Raw genomic sequence first — 15,625 nt, 5'->3', positions numbered from 1 at the left:
ACAGGATGATTACACAGCTAAAGGATTCCACAGATTCACTGCGCTCTGAGAGAAGAAATGTCGCCTCATGTCTGTCTTAAATTTGAGACCCGTTACTTTGAGATTATGCCCTCTGGTCCTGGACTCTCCCACAAGAGGAAACATCCTCTCAGCATCTACCCTGTCAACCCCCCTGAGAATGCTTATGTCTCAAAAAGGTCACCTCTCATTCGTCTCAACTCCAATGAGTACAGGCCCAAACAACTCAACCTCTTCTAATCAGAAAATCTCTCCATATCCGGGACTAACCTTTAGTTAATTGGATTAGGCCAGTTTTCAGAGGCTAGATTCACAGTATAAAAGTGATCCACCGACAGTGTAGACTTTGTTTGCACTGAGTGCTGAATTTGGTGCATTTGAGTGCTATAGTGAGAGTTTGGTGACTGAGGGAGTTGGGTGAGGAGGGAGTAAGGTGCTCCTTTCATTTTGTTTCCTACATTTCCTCAAAGAGCGAGAAAAGAGCCAGGAGTTTACAGAGAGTGCAACTGACTGGGAGCAGAGTCGGAGGGCGGAGGTCCAGTTGGTCCACAGGGCAGCTATATTCTGTAAGGTAAGAGGGGATGGAGGCTAGGCCAGTTGCATGCTCCTCCTGTAGGATGTGGGTGGTGAGGGATACCACCAGTGTCCCCGCTGACTATACCTGCGGGAAATGCACCCAACTCCAGCTCCTTAGAGACCGTGTTAGGGAACTGGAGCTGGATGAACTTCGGATCATCCGGGAGGCAGAGGGGGTTATAGAGATGAGTTACAGAGAGGTAACCACGCCCAAGGTATAGGACAAGAGTAGCTGGGTTACAGTCAGGGGAAAGAAAACAAACAGTCAGACAGTGCAGGGATCCCTCGTGGCCGTTCCCCTTCAAAACAAGTATACCGTTTTGGATGCTGTTGGGGGGGGATGACCTACCGGGGGAAGGCCCTAGCGGCCAGGTCTCTGGCACTGAGTCTGACTCTAGGGCTCAGAAGGGAAGGGGGGAGAATGGAAAAGCAATAGTAATAGGAGATTCAATGGTGAGGGGAATAGATAGGAGATTCTGTGGTCGCGAGCAAGACTCCCGGAAGGTATGTTGCCTCCTGGTTGCCAGGGCCAGGGATGTCTCGGATCATGTCTTCAGGATCCTTATGGGGGAGGGGGAGCAGCCAGAAGTCGTGGTGCACATTGGTACCAACGACGGAGGTAGGAAAAGGGGTGTGGAGGTGATAAACAAGTTTAGGGTGTTAGGCTGGAAGTTAAAAGCCAGGACAGACAGAGTTGTCATCTCTGGTTTGTTGCCGGTGCCACGTGATAGCGAGGCTAGGAATAGGGAGAGAGTGCAGTTGAAGACGTGGCTGCAGGAATGGTCTAAGAGGGAGGGCTTCAGGTATTTGGATAATTGGAGCGCATTCTGGGGAAGGTGGGACCTGTACAAGCGGGACGGGTTGCATCTGAACCAGAGGGGCACCAATATCCTGGGAGGGAGGTTTTCTAGTACTCATCGGGAGGGTTTAAACTAATTTGGCAGGGGAATGGGAACCGGATTTGTAGTCCAGCAACTAAGTTAGCCGATATTCAGGACGCCAAAGCGTGTAGTGAGGCAGAGGGGAAGGGAACACTGACAAAGGAGAGTACTTGCAGGCACGGAGATGGGTTGAAGTGTGTATACTTCAACGCAAGAAGCATCAGGAATAAGGTGGGTGAACTTCAGGCATGGATCGGTACTTGGGACTACGATGTGGTGGCCATCATGGAAACCTGGATAGAAGAGGGGCAGAAATGGTTGTTGGAGGTCCCTGGTTCTCGATGTTTCAATAAGATTCGGGAGGGTGGTAAAAGAGGTGGGGGGGGTGTCATTGTTAATTAGAGATAGTATAACAGCTGCAGAAAGGCAGTTCGAGGAGTATCTACCTACTGAGGAAGTATGGGTTGAAGTCAGAAATAGGAAAGGAGCAGTCACCTTGTTGGGAGTTTTCTATAGGCCCCCCAATAGTAGCAGAGATGTGGAGGAACAGATTGGGAAACGGATTTTGGAAAGGTGCAGAAGTCACAGGGTAATAGTCATGGGTGACTTCAACTTCCCAAACATTGAGTGGAAACTCTTTAGATCAAATAGTTTGGATGGGGTGGTGTTTGTGCAGTGTGTCCAGGAAGCTTTTCTAACACAGTACGTAGATTGTCCGACCAGAGGGGAGGCCATATTGGATTTGGTACTTGGTAATGAACCAGGGCAAGTGGCAGATTTAATAGTGGGGGAGCATTCTGGAGATAGTGACCACAATTCTGTGACTTTCACTGTAGTAATGGAGAGGGATAGGTGCGTGCAACAGGGCAAGGTTTACAATTGGGGGAAGGGTAAATACGATGTTGTCAGACAAGAACTGAAGTGCATAAGTTGGGAACATAGGCTGTCAGGGAAGGACAGAAGTGAAATGTGGAACTTGTTCAAGGAAAAGGTACTCCGTGTCCTTGATATGTATGTCCCTGTCAGGCAGGGAAGAGATGGTCGAGTGAGGAAACCATGGTTGACAAGAGAGGTTGACTGTCTTGTCAAGAGGAAGAAGGAGACTTATGTAAGGCTGAGGAAACAAGGTTCAGACAGGGCGCTGGAGGGATACAAGATAGCCAGGAGGGAACTGAAGAAAGGGATTAGGAGAACTAAGAGAGGGCACGAACAATCTTTGGCGGGTAGGATCAAGGAAAACCCCAAGATATTTTACACATATGTGAGAAATATGAGAATGACTAGAGCGAGGGTAGGTCCGATCAAGGATAGTAGCGGGAGATTGTGTATTGAGTCTGAAGAGATCTTGAACGAGTACTTTTTTCAGTATTTACAAATGAGAGGGGCCATATTGTTGGAGAGGACAGTGTGAAACAGACTGGTAAGCTCGAGGAAATACTTGTTGGGAAGGAAGATGTGTTGGGCATTTTGAAAAACTTGAGGATAAACAAGTCCCCCGGGCCTGACGGGATATATCCAAGGATTCTATGGGAAGCAAGAGATTAAATTGCAGAGCCATTGACAATGATCTTTTCGTCCTTACTGTCAACAGGGGTGGTACCAGGGGATTGGAGAGTGCCGAATGCCGTGCCCCTGTTCAAAAACGGGAATAGGGATAACACTGGCAATTACAGGCCAGTTAGTCTTACTTCGGTGGTAGGCAAAGTAATGGAAGGTGTATTGAGGGATAGGATTTCTGAGCATCTGGAAAGACACTGCTTGATTAGGGATAGTCAGCACGGATTTGTGAGGGGTAGGTCTTGCCTTACAAGCCTTATTGAATTATTTGAGGAGATGACCAAGCATGTGGATGAAGTTAAAGCAGTGCATGTAGTGTACATGGATTTTAGTATGGCATTTGATAAGTTTCCTCATGGTAGGCTTATGCAGAAAGTAAGGAGGCATGGGATAGCAGGAAATTTGGTCAGTTGCATAATGAACTGGCTAACCGCTGGAAGTCAGAGAGTGGTGGTGGATGGCAAATATTCAGCCTGGATCCCAGTTGCCAGTGGCATACCGCAGGGATCAGTTCTGGGTCCTCTGCTGTTTGTGATTTTCATTAATGACTTGGATGAGGGAGTTGAAGGGTGGGTCAGTAAATTTGCAGACGATATGAAGATTGGTGGAGTTGTGTATCATGAGGAGGGCTGTTGTCGGCTGCAAATTGACATAGATAGGATGCAGAGCTGGGCTGAGAAGTGGCAGATGTAGTTTAACCCTGAAAAGTGTGAGGTTGCCCATTTTGGAAGGACAAATATGAATGCGGAATACAGGGTTAACGGTAGGGTTCTTGGCAATGTAGGGGAGCAAAGATCTTGGGGTCTATGTTCATACATCTTTGAAAGTTGCCACTCAAGTGGATAGAGCTGTGAAGAAGGCCTATGGTGTGCTCGCGTTCATTAACAGAGGGATTGAATTTAAGAGCCGTGCGGTGATGATGCAGCTGTACAAAACTTTGGTAAGGCCAAATTTGGAGTACTGTGTACAGTTCTGGTCACCTCATTTTAGGAAGGATGTGGAAGCTTTGGAAAAGGTGCAAAGGAGATTTACCAGGATGTTGCCTGGAATGGAGAGTATGTCATACGAGGAAAGGTTGAGGGTGCTAGGCCTTTACTCATTAGAACGGAGAAGGATGAGGGGTGACTTGATAGAGGTTTATAAGATGGTCAGGGGAATAGATAGAGTAGTCAGTCAGAGACCATTTCCCCGGGTGGAACAAACCATTACAAGGGGACATAAATTTAAGGTGAATGGTGGAAGACATAGGGGGGATGTCAGAGGTAGGTTCTTTACCCAGAGAGTAGTGGGGGCATGGAATGCACTGCCTGTGGAAGTAGTTGAGTCGGAAACATTAGGAACCTTCAAGCGGCTATTGGACAGGTACATGGATCATGGTAGAATGATACAGTGTAGATTAATTTGTTCTTAAGGGCAGCACGGAAGCATTGTGGATAGCACAATAGCTTCTCAGCTCCAGGGTCCCAGGTTCGATTACGGCTTGGGTCACTGTCTGTGCGGAGTCTGCACCGCCTCCCCGTGTGTGCGTGGGTTTCCTCCGGGTGCTCCGGTTTCCTCCCACAGTCCAAAGATGTGCAGGTTAGGTGGATTGGCCATGATAAATTGCCCTTAGTGTCCAAAATTGCCCTTAGTGTTGGGTGGGTTACTGGGTTATGGCGATAGGGTGGAGGTGTTGACCTTGGGTAGGGTGCTCTTTCCAAGAGCCGGTGCAGACACGATGGGCCGAGTGGCCTCCGTCTGCACTGTAAATTCTATGATAATCTATGATTAATCTAGGACAAAGGTTCGGCACAATATCATGGGCCGAAGGGCCTGTTCTGTGCTGTATTTTTCTATGTTCTATGTTCTAACCTAGTGAACCTTCTCTTGACTGTCTCCAATGCCCGCATATCTTTCCTCAGGAAAGGGGACTAATGTTGTTCACAGTATTCCAAGTGTGGTCTAACTATTGCCTTGTATAATTTCAGCTGGACTTCTCTATTTTTATGCTGCATTCCCTTTGAAATAAAGGCCAACCTTCCATTTACCTTCCCAATGACCTGCTGAACCTGCACGCTAGCTTTTGTGATTTATGCCCGAGGACCCCCAGGCCCCTCTGTGCTGCAGTTTTCTGTAGTCTTTCTCACTTTGAATAATATTCAACTCCTTTATTCTTCCCATCAAAGTGCATACATTTTCGGTTTCCTACATTATATTCCATTTCTCAAGTTTTTGCCCACTCAACTAACCTGTTTATAGCCGTGTGTAGACTTCCCACCTATTTTTGTGTCATCCACAAAGTTTGCAAAAGTGCATTCGCTTCCCTCGTCCAAGTCATTAATATATATGGTAAATAACTGTGGCCCCAGTATGGATCCCAGCGGCACTCCGCTAGTTACGTTGCCATTCTGAAAATGCCCCCTTATCCCAATTTCCTGTCTTTTATAATAGTAATAATTATTGTCACAAGTAGGCTTCCATTAACATTGCAATGAAGTTACTGTGAAAACCCCCTGGTCGCCACACACCAACGCCTGTTCGGGTACACTGAGGGAGAATTCAGAATGTCCAATTCACCTAACAACCACGTCTTCGGGACTTGTGGGAGGAAACCAGAGCACCTGGAGGAAACCCACGGAGACACGGGGAGAATGTGCATTATCATGGTCAGTTTCCCAACACTATGAGCTCTTATCTTATTATGTAGCCGGTTGTGTGGTACCTTATCAAACACTTTTTGGAAATCCAAGTGTATTAGATCTACTGGCTCCTCGTCATCTATCCTGCTTGTTACCACCTCAAAAATTTCTAAAAATGTTTCAAACATGATTTCCCCTTCATGAAGCCATGCTGACTCTGTTTGATGATATTATGCTTTTCAAAATATTCTGCTATTACATCCTTTATAATGGGCTCTTAACATTTTCCCGATGACAGATGTTAAGTTTATTGGCCTATCGTTATTGTTTTTTGTCTCCCTCCTTTATTAAATAACGATGTTGCATTAGCAGTTTTCCAATCCTTCGGGACTTGTCAAGAATTTGACCAGGGCATCCACTATCTCTGCAGCTACTTCCTTTACTATCCTGGGATGCAACCCGTCAGGCCAGGAACATAGCAGACTTTTGCTCCATTCGTTTCCAGAATACTTTTTCTCCGGTCTAGTTATTGTGTTTATTGCCTTCCCCTTTTGCCTTTGATTATTTAGTATTTGTGGAATGCTATTACTGTCTCCTACCGTGAAGACTGACTCACAGTATTTATTTAACTCCTCTGCCATTTCCTGACACCCCATTATTCTTTCCGCAGTCTCATTCTCTCAGGAACCGACGTCCACTTCAGTGCCTCTCTTCATTTTTAAGAATTTAAGGAAACTCTTGCAGTCCATTTCTATATTACTTCCTAGTTTATCCTCATGGTATATGTCCTCCCTGTTTTTGCTCATCTATTGTTTTTTTTCTGAAAACGTTCCCACACCTCTGGGAATATATTTGCCAAGATACGTTTTAACTTTGAGTTTAAGACTATATTTAACTTGGCAGAGCTGCCTCACAGACTAGTTAAGCAACAACCTGACATAGTCATACTCACAGAATCATACCTTACAGACAATGTCCCAGACAGCACTGTTACCATTCCTGGGTATGTCCTGTTTCACCGGTAGGACAGATCCAGCAGAGACAGCGGCACAGTGGTATACATTCAGGAAGGAGATGCCCTGGGGGTCTTCAACATGGACTCTGTTGAGAACATGAAGACAACATGAAGTCCCACGGCTTCAGGTTAAATATGGGCAATGTACCGGCCACCATCCGCTGATTACAATGTACCGGCCACCATCCGCTGATGAATGATGTACGCCTCCATGTTGAACACCACTTTGAGGAAGCACTGAGGGTGGCAAGGGAGCAGATTATGCTCTGGGAGGGGTACTTCAATGTCCATCACTAAGAGTGTCCTGGTAGTACCACCACAGACCGAGCTGGCCGGGCCCTAAAGGACATAGCCGCTAGACTGGGACTGCAGCAGGCGGTGAGGGGACCAACAAGAGGGAAGAGCATACTTGACCTCATCCTCACCAATCTGCCTGCTGAAGATGCATCTGTCCACGACAGTATCAGTAGAAGTGACCACCGCACAGTCCTTGTGGAGACAAAGTCCCGTCTTCAGATTGAGGATATTATCTCCATCGTGTTGTGTGGCATTACCACTGTGCTAAATGGGATAGACTTCGAACAGATCTTGAAACTCAAAACTGGGCGTCTATGAGGCTATGTGGGCCATCAGCAGCAGCAGAATTGTATTCAACCACAACCTGCCACCCTCATGGCCACCACTCTACCATTACCACCAAGCCAGGGGATCAACACTGGTTCTATGAAGAGTGCAGGAGAACATGCCAGGAACAACATTAGACATACCAAAAAATGAGGTGTCAATCTGGTGAAGCTACAACACAGGACTTCTTGTGTGCCAAACAGCATAAGCAGCAAGTAATAGACAGAGCTAAACGGTTCCATAACGAACACATCAGATCCAAACTCTGCAGTTCTGCCACATCGAGTCACGTATGGTTGTGGACAATTAAACAATTCACTGGAGGAGGAGGCTCCACAAATACCCCCATCCTCAATGATGGAGGAGCGAAGCACATACGTGCAAAAGGCAAGGCTGAGGCATTTGCAACAATCATCAGCCAGAAGTACCGAGTGGATGATCCATCTCGGTCTCCTTCGGAGGGCCCCAGCATCACAGATGTCAGTCTTCAGCCAATAAATTCACTCCACGTGATATGAAGAAACGGCTGAAGGCACTGGATACTGAAAAGGCTATGGGCTCTGACAATATAGGGACAATAGTACTGATGACTTGTGCTCCTGAACTTGCCGCACCCCTAGCCAAGCTGTCCCAGCACAGCTAGAACACTAGCATCTACACTGTCGAAAATTGCCCAGGTGTGTCCTGTATACAACATGACAAATGCAATCCAGCCAATTATCACACTGTCAATCTACTCTCCATGATCAGCAAAGCGATGGAAGGAGTCATCAGTAGTGCGATCAAGTGGCACTTACTCAGCAATACCCTTCTCTTGGATGCTCAGTTTGGGTTCCGCCAGGGTCAATCTGCTCCTAACCTCATTACAACCTTGGTTCAAACATGGACACAAGAGCTGAATGTGAGAGGTGAGAATGACTGCCCTTGACATCAAGGCAGCATTTGATAGAGTATGGCATCAAGGAGCCCTCGGTAAACTGGAGTCAATGGGAATCAGGGGGGAAACTCTCCACTTACTGGAGTCATATCTGGCACAAAGGAAAATGGTTGTGGTGTTTGGAGGTCAATCATCTCAGCTACAGGACATCACTGCAGGAGTTCCTCAGGGTAGTGTCCTAGGCCCAATCATCTTCGAACCCAGGTCCACAGGTCATTATCCTGGGTATCTGGATCATTAGTCCAGCGACAAGACCACTACGCCACCATCTCCCCTATACACCGCCTCCGAAACTGGGATAGCTGAGTGTATCGCTTCTCACACATGAAGCAAATGAATGGTCTCTCCCCAGTGTGAACCCACTGGTGATTCAGCAGGATGGATGACTGAGTGAATCTCTTCCCACACACAGAGCAGTGAATGGTCTCTTCCCGGTGTAATCTGGTGTTTCAGCAGGCTGAATGATTGAGTGAATCCCTTCCCAGACACGGAGCAGGTGAATGGTCTCTCCCCGGTGTGAATTTGGTGGTGTTTCAGTAGGCTGAATGAGTGAATCACTTCCCGCACACGGAGCAGGTGAATAGCCTCTCCCCACTGTGAATTCGCCGGTGAGTCAGCAAAAGCTTGTTACTTTTAAAGCTCTTTTCCCAGCTGGAGCATTTAAACGGCCTCAAGTCAGAGTGAAGAAGTCAGTTTGAAGTGAGGTCAGTTAGTTGACAATCCCTTCTCACAAATAGAGCAGATGAACAGTTTCTCGCCGGTGTGAGTTCTCTGGTGTTTATGTAAGTTGGATAGCTGAGTGAATCCTTGACCACATGCTGAGCAGATGAATGGCCTCCCCCGGTGTGACTCCATTGATGAGTTTCCAGCACAGACAGGGATCTGAATCTCTTCCCACAATACCCACATTTCCATGGTTTCTCCATGGTGCCAGTGTCCTTGTGTCTGTCCAGATTGGCTTCAAGAAGACCACCATCATACACCGGTGCCAAAGAAGAACCAGGCAGCGTGCCTCAATGACTACCAACCGGTGGCCCTGACTTCAGTCATAATGAAGTACTTCGATAGGTTGGTCATGAAGCGCATCACCTCCATACTCACAGAACGCCTTGATCCACTGCATACCGTCACAACCGGTCCACAGCAGATGCCATTTCTCTGGCCCTACACTCATCCCTCGAGCATCTCGACAGCAAGGACTCCGACATTAGTCTCCTATTTATTGACTACATATCCGCCTTCAACACCATAATCCCAGCCAAGCTCATATCAAAGCTCCAAAACCAACAGTCTATCCCTCAATGCCAGCAAAACTAAAGAGCTGGTCATTGGCTGCAGGAAGCAAAGTACTGTACACACACCCCTGTCAGCATCAACGGGGCCGAGGTGGAGATGGTTAGCAGTTTCAAATTCCTATGGGTGCACATCTCAAAAAATCTGTTCTGGTCCACCCATGTTGACGCTACCACCAAGAAAGCACAACAGCGCCTAAACTTCCTCAGGAAACTAAGGAAATTCAGCATGTCCACATTTAGTCTTGCAAACCTTTGCAGATGCACCATAGAAAGCATCCTATCTGGCTGCATCACAGCCTGGTATGGCAACTGCTCGGCCCAAGATCGCAAGAAACTTCAGAGAGTCGTGAACATAGCTCAGTCCATCACACAAACCTGCCTCCCATCCATTGATTCCATCTACACCTCTCATGGCCTTGGGAAAGTGGGCAGTATAATCAAAGACCCCTCCCACCCGGCTTACTCACTCTTCCAACTTCTTCCATCGGGCAGGAGATACAGAAGGCTGAGAACACGCACGGAGAGACTCAAAAACAGCTCCTTCCCGCTGTTTTTAAAAATTAAACATTTTATTGAGGTATTTTTTGGTGTTGTAACAACAAAATAAACAATGTACATGAAACTATATACATAGTGCAAAAGCCGTCACCCGCCCTTACAGGTCCCACCTTTAATAACCCCCTACTTTAAGCTAAACTAACTGTCACCCTTCTGCTGATGATCAATTTTCCACGAAGAAGCCGACGAACGGTTGCCACTTCCGGGCGAACTTGATTTTCTCCAAACAGAGGAAGCTAGCCATGTCCGCTAGCCAGGTCTCTGACTTCGGGGGCTTTGAGTCCCTCCAAGCTAATAATATCCGTCTCCGGGCAACCAGGGTAGCAAAGGCCAGAACGTCTGCCTCTTTCTCCTCCTGGATTCCTGGGTCTTCTGACATTCCGAAAATCGCCACCTCTGGACTCAATGCCACCCTCGTTTTAAACACCGTGGATATGACATCTGCAAACCCCTGCCAAAATACCCTAAGCTTCAGACATGTCCAGAACATGTGGACATGGTTCGCTGGTCCTCCCGCACATTTTGCACACCTGTCTCCCACCCCAAAAAATCTGCTCATCCGGGCCACTGTCATGTGAGCCCGACTGAACGAACTTGAATTGTATCAGGCTGAGCCTGGCACATGATGTGGACGCATTGATTCTACTCAACGTGTCTGCCCATAGACCATCCTCTATCTTTCCTCCCAGCTCCTTCTCCCACTTGCACTTCAGCTCCTTGGTCTGCATCTCCTCTGACCCCATAAGTTCCTTGTAAATGTCAGAGACGCTCCCTTCACCTACCCATCCTCTGGAAACTATCCTGTCCTGAATTCCCCTTAGCGGTAGGAGCAGGAAGGTTGACACCTCTTTACGTAGGAAGTCCCGCACCTGCAGATACCTGAATTCGTATCCCCTCGCCAACCCAAACTTCTCCTCCAGTGCCCTCGTACTCGGAAAGCTCCCCTCTATAAACATATCCCCCATCCTCTCAATCCCTGCTCTCCACCATATCCGAAACCCCCCATCCATACATCCCGGGGCAAACAGGTGATTATTACAGATTGGGGACCAGACCGATGCTCCCTCTGCTCCCACATGTCTCCTCTATTGCCACCAGACTCTCAGGGCCGCCACCACCACGGGGCTAGTGGAGTATCGTGCCGGCGGGAATGACAGAGGCGGAGTTACCAATGCCCCCAGACTGGTGCCCTTGCATGAAGCCATCTCCATTCGCTCCCATGCTGATCCCTCCCCACCACCCACTTCCTGAGCATGGCTATATTCGCCACCCAGTAATAGTTACTAAAATTTGACAGCGCCAGCCCGCCCTCTCCCCGGCTCTGCTCAAGCATTACCTTCCTTACTCGTGGGCTCTTGCCCGCCCAAACAAAGCCAGTGATCACTTTGTTGAGCCATTTAAAAAAGGACCGCGGAATAAAGATGGGGAGGCATTGAAACACGAACACGAATCTTGGGAGGACTGTCATCTTCACCATCTGCACCCTCCCAGCCAGTGACAACGGAAGTGCATCCCACCTTCGGAAATCATCCTTCATTTGGTCTACTCGCCGGGCCAAATTTAATTTATGCAGCCGGTCCCATTCCCGCGCCACTTCAATGGTTAGGGACCTAAAGCTTCCCCCTATCAATCTAAACTGCGGCTCCCCCAATCGCCTCTCCTGACCTCTCGTCTGGGCCACAAACATCCCACTTTTCCCCATATCTAGCTTATACCCCGAAAACTGGCCAAATTCCCCATGAATCCTCATAATTTCTTCCATCCCCTCTATTGGGTCCGATACATACAGAAGCAGAGCATCTGCATAGAGCGCGACTCTGTGCTCCAACCCCCCCCCCCCCCGGACCAGCCCTTTGAGGCTCTCAGAGCAATCGCCAGCGCAAACAACAGTGGGGAAAGGGGACATCTCTGTCTCGTCCCTCTGTGCAGTCTAAAATAGTCCGATGTTGTCCTATTCATCGGTCCACTTGCCACAGGAGCCTTATACAGCAACCTGACCCAGTCAATAAAACCCTGCCCAAATCCGAACCATCCCAGTACCTCCCACAGATAATCCCATTCTACATGATCAAAGGCCTTTTCTGCATCCATTGCGATCACTACCTCCAACTCCCTACCTTCCGGGGGAATCATGATCACGTTTAACAACCTTCTTACATTGGCCACCAACTGCCTACCCTTAACAAACCTCGTCTGGTCCTCCCCAATAACATCAGGAACTCAATCCTCAATCCTGGAGGACAAAACTTTGGCCAGCAATTTGGCATCCACATTCAACAGGGAGATCGGCCTGTAGGATCCACACAGCTCCGGGTTCTTGTCCCGCTTAAGGATCAGCGAAATCGTGGCCTGTGACAACGTCGGGGGCAGCACCCCTCTTTCCTTTGTCTCATTGAACATCCTCAACAACACCGGCCCCAATATCCCAGAGAATCTTTTATAAACCTCCACTGGGTACCCGTCTGGCCCCAGGGCTTTACCCGACTGCATGGCCTTCAGACCCTCCGCTATCTTTTCCAACCCAATCGGGGCCCCCAGCCTTTCTACCAGCTCCCCGTGCACCTTTGGGAAATGCAGTCCCTCCAAGAAGTGCCTCATCCCCTCCGTCCCAGCTGGGGGTTCCGATCTATACAGCCTACTGTAGAAATCCCTGAACGCCTTATTCACCCCTGCTGAATCTCCAAACAGGTTCCCATCTCCGTCATTTACTTTCCCTATCTCCCTGGCTGCCTCCCTCTTTCTAAGCTGCTGTGCAAGCATTCTGCTGGCCTTCTCTCCATACTCATAGATCGCCCCCCTCGCCTTTCTCAGCTGCTCCACCTTGTGGTTAACAAGCTGAACTCCGATGTAGCCTCCGCCATTCCCTTAAAAGCCCTGCCTCTGGGGTCTCCGCATACCTCCTATTGATCTGTAGTATCTCCTTTACCAGTCGGCCCGTCTCTGCTCTGTCCACCTTCTCCCTCTGGGCCCGTAACGAGATCAGCTCCCCTCTGACCATTCATTGCATCCTAGACCATTGCTGCTTAAATTTTCCCCGTGTCATTGACCTGCAGGTAATTCTGAATACATTTCCTCAGCCGCTCACACACCCCTTCGTCGGCCAAAATTCCCACATATAACCTCCAGTGTGGGCACTGGTTACTGTCTTTACTAACCTGCAGGTCAACCCAGTGTGGAGCATGGTCTGAGATTGTGATCACCGAGTACCCTGTGTCCACCGCCCCTGTCAATAAAGACCTACTCACCTACTCAAAAACAAAGAAGTCAATCCGGGAGTACACTCTGTGCACGCGTGAGTAGAAGGAGAACTCCTTCACCCTCGGCTGCCCAAAATTTCCATGGATCCCCCCCCCCCCTCCATCTGCTCCATGAACCCTTTAGTTCCTTTGCCATTGCTGGCACCCTGCCCGTTTTCGAGCTTGACTGGTCCAAGCCAGGGTCAATAACTATGTCGAAATCCCCTCCCATGACCAACTTTGCGAGTCCAGGTCCGGTATCTTCCCCAGCGGCCTCTTTATAAACTTCACATCATCCCAATTTGGCACGTACATATTTACTAATACCACCGGCACCCCCTCCAGTTTCCCACAGACCATAATGTACCGACCTCCCACATCTGAGACTATTCTACCCGCCTCAAACACCAACCGCTTATTGATCAGGATCGCAACCCCTCCAGTCTCTGAGTCTAGTCCCGAGTGGAAGGCCTGGTTGACCCAGCCTTTCCTCAATCAAATCTGATCAGTTACTCTAAGGTGCATCTCCCGCAACATTACCACATCCACCTTCAGTCCCCTAAGATGTGCGACACACATGCCCTCTTGACCGGCCCACATAACCCTCGAACAGTCCAGGTGATCAGCCTAGTTGGGGGGCTCATTGCCTCCCCCTTTCACCGATCAGCCATCCCCTTTTTTGGGCCCACCTGCAGCCCATGCTCCACGCCTCCACCAGCCCACCCCCAGACAGCCTCCATCCCCAACCTCCTCTCTGTCCCTTAGCCCAAATCCCTCCTTCGTCAGCAGAACATTCACCCCCTCCCTCCCCCAAGTAACCACACTCTGTAACCCAAATTCTTTAATAAACCGAACATATGCACACCCACCACTGCGCTTTCGTGAGCAAACCCGCCCAGCTCGCTTGGTGGCCCCATCCCTGGCGCTGGATAGTCTCCCACCTATTGTTCCCTCCCCACGCTCCCCTTGCTCATACAAACAAACTCCAATGTCATACAATCCCCACACAATTGCCTGACAGAAAACACCAAAATCTAAACAAGCATACCTCCATCCCCAACAGTGCAAATGAAAACCTTAACTCACTCAGCTCTACCGCTGGTCCCAAATCAATGCAAAATGCATTACAAACAGCTTCCATAAAACGAGAAACAAGAAACTTTTTTTTAAAAGAAGAACAGAAAAGCCAAAAAAAAACATGAACATTGTAGCAAAGTTCAAAAGTTCTCAGTCCGCCACCAGTCCTTTCCTTTTCGCGAAGTCCAGCGCGTCCTCGGGCCACTCAAAATAAAAGTGCTGCTCCTCATGCGTGACCCGAAGTCGGACCGGATACAACAGTTTGAATTTCACCTTTTTCTTAAAAAGGATCGACCTGATCTGGTTGAAGCCTGCTCTTCTCCTGGCCACCTCCACACTCAGGTCCTGATAGATCCGCAGGATACTGTTGTCCCACTTACAGCTCCGTGTCTGCTTGGCCCACTGTAGAATGCGCTCCTTATCCAAGCACCTGTGGTATCTCACCACCATTGCCCTCTGGGGGTCTCCCATTCATGACTTCCTCGCGAGCGCTCTGTGAGCCCTGTCCATCTGAAAATGAAAATTGCTTATTGCCACAAGTAGGCTTCAAATGAAGTTACTGTGAAAAGCCACTCGTCGCCACATTCCAGTGCCTGTTCGGGGAGGCTGGTATGGGAATTGAACCGTGCTGCTGGCCTGCCTTGGTCTGCTGTAAAAGCCAGCGATTTAGCCCAGTGTGCTAAACCTCCAAGGGTCGGGGGAATGTCCCATCCCCCAGCAGCTTCTCAAACATGTCCGCGATGTATGCCCCAGCGTCTGCGATGTATGCCCCAGCAACCACTCCTTCAGACCCCTCCGGGAGCCCAACGATTCTCAATTTCTGCCGGCGAGACCTATTCTCTTGGTCCTCCACCTTCTCCAGGGGCTGCTTCTGCTGGTCTCTCAGCATCCCCACCTCCAACTCCACCGCAGTTTGATGTTCCTCCTGTTCAGCCAGTGCCTTCTCTACCTTCTGGATCGCCCAATTTTGGGCGTCCAATCTAAGCTCCAGCCGCTCAATTGACTCTTTTATCGGGTCCAAGCAGTCCATTTTCCGCTTAGCAAAGCCTTCCTGAATAACTTGCATCAGCTGCTCCAGAGACTGCTGTGTCGACAAACCAGAGGTCCGGTCCTCCGCCATGCTGTCTCCTGCTGCAGCTTCAGCCCAAGCCTTCTCTGTCTTTCTGTTTCTGCCTTGATGAGCACGTCTAGTCCTTCTCTCCATTCACCACTGTGGGAATTCAGTACACAATT

At 48.9% G+C, this 15,625-nt stretch overlaps 1 protein-coding gene and 1 long non-coding RNA gene across 4 annotated transcripts in view; one reads left to right on the top strand and one right to left on the bottom strand.

Moving 5' to 3' along the window:
• Positions 1-15,625, top strand: part of LOC140418211 (uncharacterized) — a 280,919-nt gene that overhangs the window by 171,054 nt on the left and 94,240 nt on the right. The window lies entirely within an intron of this gene.
• Positions 1-15,625, bottom strand: part of LOC140418221 (uncharacterized) — a 36,349-nt gene that overhangs the window by 727 nt on the left and 19,997 nt on the right. The window contains exon 2 of one of the 2 annotated variants that reach the window (XR_011944846.1): positions 6,603-6,751. This is a non-coding gene — a long non-coding RNA (uncharacterized lncRNA). The remainder of the gene's footprint in view (positions 1-6,602; positions 6,752-15,625) is intronic. The other variant, XR_011944847.1, reaches the window with a different exon arrangement.

The sequence above is a fragment of the Scyliorhinus torazame genome, chromosome 5 (assembly GCF_047496885.1).
Source record: "Scyliorhinus torazame isolate Kashiwa2021f chromosome 5, sScyTor2.1, whole genome shotgun sequence".
In the NCBI taxonomy this organism is placed as follows: domain Eukaryota; kingdom Metazoa; phylum Chordata; class Chondrichthyes; order Carcharhiniformes; family Scyliorhinidae; genus Scyliorhinus; species Scyliorhinus torazame.
This window is presented reverse-complemented; position numbering and strand designations above follow the sequence as displayed.